Here is an 8016-nt window from a genome sequence, read left to right on the forward strand (position 1 = left end):
GCGTTCCGCGTGGGGCGTGCGCACCTGCTGGCCGGACCGGGCAGGTGCGTGGGCTCAGGTCGCAGGAGAGTCCTGCGCGATGGTAAGAAGCGGGCGGCTCGGCGCCGGTTTCCCCGCGGCCACCACCACTGGGCACAGCTTTGCCAAAAAAGGGAAAAGGTAGCCAACCCCCCCCCCCCCATCCCCCCGGAGACTGACCTTCCCACCGGCCACGGATCCTGCTGGGAGGTCCCCGGGCTCACCTCTTCTCTCATCAGGGGGCCTTCAGCTCTGCACCTGCGGCAGCTCCCGGACCTGCCACCGCTGTCCAGATGGAGAACTGGTCCACCACCGAAGGACCCCTCCTGCACCCCTCTTTAGAGCTGAACCCCCGAGCCCTGGCCCTCACGCGTCTTTTTCCTCTATTTCTAAAATTGTGTTATTTCGAAATATGTGTTTGCACACAGGAATCACACAGCGTGAGATCTTTTGCAACTGGATTTTTTTTTTTTTTTTTAAGATTTGATTTATTCATGAGAGACACACAGACAGAGAGAGGCAGAGACAGACAGAGGGAGAAGGCTTCCCTGCGGGGAACCTGATGCGGACTCGATCTGGGGACGCTGGGGTCACACCCTGAGCAGAAGGCAGATAGATGCACAGCCCCTGAGCCACCCAAATGCCCCTGGAACTCGCTTTTTTTTTTTTTTTTCCACGAAGCATAACTCCCTGGAAATTAGTTGTCTTGCTTTTTTCTACATGGAAGGTTCCACATTGGAAGTAACTTGTTTTCTTTTTTTAATCACCCCAACAGCAAATCTCAAGCACGCTTGAAAGACGGTAGGGTTCCTGCATCCTTTACCAGAGAACAGTATCTTTTGTACACGTGGATTAAATCGGAAGGAAAGATGTGTTTTTTTCCACCATTGGGAGAAAAAAAAAAAGTCCCCAGCCCTGAATGAGCTGATATCTGAGTCAGAGGTCAAGCAGTGTGACTGCAAACTTCCAGCCTAAAAACCACTGTACATTCAGTCCTGCAGGAGTGTAGAGTGAGGGGAGATTTGTTCTGGGCCCAATGAGGTGAAGAATGGAGGTGGGACCGGGGAGGGGGTCAAGGAGGGGGTACTCTAATGCACTATTTTTGTGTTACCCAAAGAAGGAGAACCTAGGTGGCATGTGGAAGCCTCAAACTTATTTCTATGGGTTTTACCTTCCACGGGGCATATGCTTGTCTTATTTTACAGCCAGTAATGGAACTCTGGGGCTGCAGACTGCCCCCTCCCTGACAGGGGTGCTCTTCGGAGAGTGCTGACCCCTCCAGCACACCCCCACACCCTCCCACCCACCGTGGGCCTCTTAGGAAGGAAGCCGAGGCCCACTCCTCCTTCTCCCCATAATCTTAAACTCAGGATTGATCTCCTGGAGGAGACTGGAGCGGCCAGTGGTTATGGATTGTAGCAAATGTAACTAAACATTTACACTCACATCTTAAAAATAATTGGGATTTTAAAAAGACACCAAGATCACGTGAAAGTAAACATAGTGGTTGTTTTGGTGGAGAAAAACAATGAATCGACAACTAGAAAATGAGTCACTTGGCGACACTGTTTCCGGAACTCAGCTAGAGGCACCTTTCTCCAGACTTCCTGTGCTCTAGAATCTTCCTGCAAGAGGTTCAGCAGCATAAGTGACTAACCGCCCACACCGTTCTAGTAATAAAATACAGCAATTTCATTTATTTAATCATCTGGTGCTTCACTTAACAAATATTTATGGAGTGGCTGCTGCAGGCCCCGCGCTGGGTCCCTGGGCCGACAACCAGAGCCCGCAGCAGCCTGGGTAGACGGTCCCCAGCAGCAAGCCGACAGGTACAAAGATCAAGGCGAGTTGGGTGGACCCGGCTGGCTCCTCCTTGGACTTGGCGGCGTTCCTCACGCAGGCCACTCACCCCAGTAGGAAGTTCAGTATTTTAATCTGTAAAAGGAAAATAAAGTAGCTTGCAGGATTGTGAACAGAGCCCAGGCTCTAGAGCCTATGGGATTATAGGGGAGTGTTGTTTATGGTAATGGTCGCTGGTCACAGGCTGGCATTTCTAAGTATATTTCAATAATTTAATGATTACAGTTTCAATAATTTAATGATTATTTTACCATTGTGTATCTTATAATGTGAGGAGACGAGCCTTGGTGGCTGCTCCGTGCCCATTAAAGAAAACCCCAAAGATAGTTGAGAAGTAGAAGATATCTTACCATTTTTGACAGAAAAACAAACAAACAAACTTGCTTTATACTGAGGTATGGTGTCACTCAAGTGCTTAAAGAGAATAAATATTTAGTTTTATTTTGTTGTGCAGATATTTAACACAAATACATGGCAAGTACAAGTGACAGGTAAAAAGATCTAAAATGAACACGGCAAATCAGTTAGTTGAGGTGCTCTAAATCACTGAAAGGACACAATATAAAGATCGTCATTTTTGAGTGTTCTATCACTTAGAAGCTTTAAAAAAAATCAATACTAACATATCATTTTAGGTATGAGATTAAGCATAAACACATTGGAATTTAAAGCTTTTAACTTAGCTTTAAAATACAGTAAGTCAAAAAATAAAAAAATAAAATACAGTAAGTCATCAGAATATTATTAAATAAGGCAAAATGTATATTAAGGTGAATTTTCCATCTTAATGAGCGGTAGCAATTTTCATCAAAAGAGAAAGCTTGTCCATAATTCTGTAAGCACACCTATTCTCTGAAATGATTGAATCCACTACGCGGTCAATGAAAACCTTTCATCAAGGCATATAATATATTTGCCTCGCTTCTAATATATTTTAGGGAAAAATAGAAATGGACTGACAAATATGTGAGTGCAAGCCTTGCAGCCCAGACTTGGAAGTGGCCGTGGGGAGGGTTAGTGGCCAAGGCTGCGCACAGCCCGGGTGGCCCCCGCGCCCCCAAGAACTCAGCGCAGAAGTGGGACCCCCCCCCCCGGGGCTCCAGGGCGGGGGAGGGGAGAGGGGAGCCCCCGGGGAAGTGACAGCCGACCTGTCCCGGAGCTCGGGGGGCCGAGGCGGGCAGGGCCCTGGGCGGGAAGGGCGAGCCCCGGGACTCTGCGGCCCTTCCCCGACCGAGTGGCAAGGCTGCGGCGTCCTACCTCGGGGGCCTTGCAGCGCGAGGGGCGCCCCCCCAGCCCCGTCCAGGGCCCCGGGGTGCCCGGCGGCCGGAGGTCCCCTTCTCCCCCTCGGGGGGAACCCGCCGACCCCGCCGCCCCGCAGCAGGCAGGTGCCCCTGCCTCCGGTGGCCGCGGGGGCCGGGGGGGGGGGGGGGGCGCGCAGGGCGTGGGCCGGGTGCTGGCTCCCCTCTCCCACCCCTGCCCCCGCCCCCGCCCCTTCCCGGCTCCCGGGACGCTCCCCCGGGTCCCGCCCTCTGCTCGCCTCTCCCCTCCCCTGCCCCCGCCCCTCCCCCTCTCCCCGGGAGGCTCCCCCAGGTCCCGCCCCTCCCCATGCTCGCCTCTCCCCTCCCCCGCCCCTCCCCCAATCCCCGGGAGGCTCCCCCAGGTCCCGCCCCTCCCCATGCTCGCCTCTCCCCTCCCCCGCCCCTCCCCCAATCCCCGGGAGGCTCCCCCAGGTCCCGCCCCCACCATGCTCACCTCTCCCCAACCCCGCCCCCGCCCCGCCCCTCGCCCACTCCCCAGGAGGCTCCCCCAGGTCCCACCTCTCCCGCTGCTCACCTCTCCCCTCCCCCTCACCCCTCCCCCACTCCCGGGAGGCTCCCCCAGGTCCCGCCCCTCCCCATGCTCGCCTCTCCCCTCCCCCACTCCCGGGAGGCTCCCCCAGGTCCCGCCCCTCCCCATGCTCGCCTCTCCCCTCCCCTGCCCCCGCCCCGCCCCCTCTCCCCCCGCCCCTCTCCATCTCCCGGGGGGCTCCCCTGGGTCCCACCCCTCCCGCTGCTCGCCTCTCCCCGCCCCCTTCCCCACTCCCCAGGAGGCTCCCCCAGGTCCCACCCCTCCCGCTGCTCGCCTCTCCCCTCCCCCTCACCCCTCCCCCACTCCCGGGAGACTCCCCCAGGTCCCGCCCCTCCCCATGCTCGCCTCTCCCCTCCCCTGCCCCCGCCCGCGCCCCGCCCCCTCTCCCCCCGCCCCTCTCCATCTCCCGGGGGGCTCCCCTGGGTCCCACCCCTCCCGCTGCTCGCCTCTTCCCGCCCCCTTCCCCACTCCCCAGGAGGCTCCCCCAGGTCCCACCCCTCCCGCTGCTCGCCTCTCCCCTTCCCCGCCCCTCCCCCACACCCCGGGAGGCTCCCCCAGGTCCCGCCCCCACCATGCTCGCCTCGCCCCGCCCCTCGCCCACTCCTCGGGAGGCTGCCCCTGGCCCCGCCCCCGCCCCGTCCCCGCCCCCGCCCCTCTCCATCTCCCCGGGAGGCTCCCCCCAGGTGCCTCCAGCTCGCCTCTCCCCTCCCCGCCCCTCCCCCGCTCCCCTCCCCCCAGGCTCCCCCAGGTCCCGGCAGGCTCCGCCCCAGGAAGGTGGCCCCGCTCGCCTCCTGCTGCGACTTGCTCGGCTGTTCCTGAGAATTCCCTGCAGGATCTGGATGTTACTTGCTCAAGAGCAGGACTGGGTCCCCGCCGCCTTCCGTGTTCCTAGCCTGTGAGGGCCCCGGAGCCAGATCGCGCGCCCCCGCCCCCCGCGCCCCCATGGCCACGGCCGCCCCAGGAGGGGAGAGGGCCCGGCTTCCAGCTCCCAGCTCTCACCAAGTGTTGTCCTTGCCTCAGTGGAAGCGTGGTGACACACGACGTTGCGTTCAAGGGTAGGACGCGGTGATTCACCATCTCTGCGGGTCCTGCTGCGCTCAGCACAAGTGCAGCCACCACCTGTCACCAGGCCACGCGGTGACAGTACCATTAGCTATAGTCCTGTGCTGTGCGCTCAGCCCCTGACTCACCCGCCCCGGCTGGGCGCCTGGACCTCCTGCCCCCCTTCACCCATGTGTCCACCCCCTCCCCGGGCACCCCGAGCCCTGGCTGGCAACCACCAGTTTGTTCTCTATTTCAGCGTCTTTTTCTGCTTTTTTGTTCCCCTGCTCATTTATGTTTTATTTTTTAGATCATATAAGTGAAATCACATGGTCTCCGTCTTTCTCTGTTGACCTCATACCCTCTAAGTCTATCCACGGTGTCACAGGTGGCAAGAGCTCATTCTTTGTCAGGGCTGAGAAATATTTCCTCGTGTGTCCACCCCACTTCTGTATCCAATCAGGGCACTGGGCACGGGGCCTGCGTCCATACCCTCCTGTTGTAAATACTGCTGCAGTAAACACACGGGGGCGTGGATCCCTTCGGAGTAGTGTTTTGGGGTAAATACCCAGGAGTGGACTTACTGGATCACAGGGTAATGCTCTTTTTAACTTCTTGAGGAACCTCCGTACTATTTCCCACGGTGGCTACACCAGCTTGCAGTGCACGAGGGTTCCTTTTTCCCAACATCTTTGCCAACAGTTGTCGTTGCTTGTGCTGTTGATTTTGGTCATTGTGACAGGTGGGAGGGAGCTTCGCAGTGTAGTTTGGATTTGCATTTCCCTGATGCCACGAGATGTTGAGCATCTTTTCATGTGTCTGTTGGCCATCTGGATGTCTTCTTCAGAGAAATGTCTGTGTCTTCTGCCCATTTTTAGTTGGATTATTTGGGCTTTTGGTGTTGAGTTATATTAGTTCTGTATATGTTTTGGATGTTCTTTTTAAGTTTTTTTAGATTTTGTTTATTTATGCATGAAAGACAGAGAGAGAGAGGCAGAGACACAGGCAGAGGGAGAAGCAGGCTCCCTGCAGGGAGCCCGATGCCGGACTCGATCCCACAACCCCAGGATCACGCTCTGAGCCGAAGGCAGACGCTCAACCACTGAGCCACCCAGGCGTCCCATCGTCTTAGGGTGGAAATGGCCTGCCTCTCTAGGTTCATCCTCTGGTGTCTGCTGCTCTCAGCTCTCTGGCTATTGCCCCCACCCCAAGTCGTCTGACTCAAGCTCCACAGGGCCTTTGCACCAGCTGTCCTGCCAGTCGGGAAAGTTCAGCTGATGCCTGGTTTACTCCCACTCAGCCCACCTCGGTCAGATTCCTCCGTAACGAGCTCATGGGGCACGTAGCTGGGCGTATCAGCGTGTTTATTGGGTCTGCTGATGAATACTTGGCTCCTCCACTCTGGGCCGCTCCTCGGGCAGAAGCTCTTGTATGACACCCATCCCCTGTCCCTCCATTGCCCGCTGTCCGGGTTCGACACTGACCATCACACTTCCCAGTCCTGGCCACACCAGCCTTTTCGTTCGTCCACAACTTGAGCACACTCCTGCAGCTCCTCTCCGGGGATATGCAGGCGCTCACCCCCAGGGGGCCTCACCTGCCTTCCCCTCTTTTGTGCAATGTCACCACCTCCCCCAGGCCTTCCCAGGTGACCCATCTAAAAAGCACCCATCCAGCCCAACTCGATGCCACCCCTTGGAGCCTCTCAGAGGTTGGGAGGTTATTCTCTTTCTGTTCACAGCATCCTGAAATGCATGGCCCCTTTGTTACTCTGGGCTGGGTGCTGGGTGGTCACTGAGAGAGCGCCCCCAGGGCCTGGGCCAGCAGGATCAAGCTTTGTACCTCTAGGATCTTTCTACAGAGGCCCCGGGGACAAAGAAATGCCCAGCACTTCCGTTTATTAGGTAGTTAGGATCGAACAACTTTAGGGGCGCCTGGGTGGCTCAGCAGTTGAGCATCTATCTGCCTGCAGCTCAGGGAGTGATCCCAGGGTCCTGGGATCGAGTCCCGGCTGCTTCTCCCTCTGCCTGTGTCTCTGCCTCTCATGAATAAATAAATAAAATCTTTAAAAAAAAAAAGAAAAAAGAAAAGAAAAGCATTCATGGGAAAACAGCGTGGCGGTTCCTTAACAAGTGAAGCGGAGAAGGCCCACCTGAGCAGCCACCTCCCCTAGGTGCATACCCAGAAGACAGGAATTCAAACAAAACTTTGCGCACAAGCATCCCTAGCAGCATTATTCACGGGAGTTGAGACAACCCAAGTGTCGCCCGGGGGCTAGATGGGTGAGAGGAGGTAGGGAAGGCACCGGCGGGAGGAAGCGGCCTGCATCCGCGTGGTCACAGGTGTGTCCCGCAGAGCGTTTCACTTCCCAGGTTATCACCGGCCTGGAGCTGAGAGCGGGAGATGAAGCTGTCCGCTCTGGGCTGTAAAGATCGGAACCAGATCTCGTGTCAGAAATGGTGATGATCTCAGCGGCGAAGCAGCGACTGGACCCGTCTTATCTACGGCTGGCGAGAGGCCCTGGGTCGGGGTGGGGGGTCCAGAATCGCAGCCAAACGGTCCTTTCCAGCAGCTGGATGCCTATCTCGAGCAGTTTCGCAAAGGCCCAACTGATTTCAAAAAGCAGGTCGGCAGAGCCCAGCAGCGGACTGGGACCGGAAAGTGACCCTGGTTTATTTTTACTGGACACGCGGGGGACGTCTGCACAGTTACACCACCCACTGGGGAGAGCTGGTGGGCCTCCTGCTGAGCTCACAGCCTCGGGGGCCAGGTGGTCACGGATGATGAACCGGCCTGAGCCATGGGGAAGGGCCTACCTGCGGGGGCCAGGCCTTCAGGAGGGGGGCCCTGTGGGGAATAGGTTCAAGGCCAGCGAACACAGCCCAGACACTGAGCAGAGCTTGGCGAGCAGGGTCCCCCGACTGATTCCCGGACCCGGGGACACAGAGCTGAAAGGAACGGGGCAGCCCCCCATGTTTCATCGGCATCGTCTTAAAGCTGCGAGCTGCCTGTGGGGTCCTCAGAGCTGTTTCCAGGACGTTGGTGGCCGAACCAGCACACAGGTCTGCAGGGACCCGACGATGGAGGCAGGGGGCATGGCCCAGACCCCAAGACTCTCCCACAAAGACCCGCTGTGCTCCTAAATGCGGAGGTGACATTATTTCTAAATAGGGTCTTTGCAGATGGTCAAGTGATGATGAGGTCATGGGGGTCGGGGGGAGGCTACTGCAGCGTGTCCCCTACAACAAG

At 57.3% G+C, this 8016-nt stretch overlaps 1 long non-coding RNA gene across 1 annotated transcript; it reads right to left on the minus strand.

Annotated features, from left to right (window-relative positions):
- Positions 1-1686: 1686 nt before the first annotated feature.
- On the minus strand, positions 1687-3291 carry LOC144302004 (uncharacterized). The gene is made up of 2 exons (XR_013368924.1): positions 3136-3291; positions 1687-1953 (listed from the first exon to the last, which is right to left on the minus strand). It is a non-coding gene; the product is annotated as an uncharacterized LOC144302004 (long non-coding RNA).
- Positions 3292-8016: the final 4725 nt, after the last annotated feature.

This window comes from Canis aureus, chromosome 30 (genome assembly GCF_053574225.1).
Source record: "Canis aureus isolate CA01 chromosome 30, VMU_Caureus_v.1.0, whole genome shotgun sequence".
Taxonomy (NCBI): domain Eukaryota; kingdom Metazoa; phylum Chordata; class Mammalia; order Carnivora; family Canidae; genus Canis; species Canis aureus.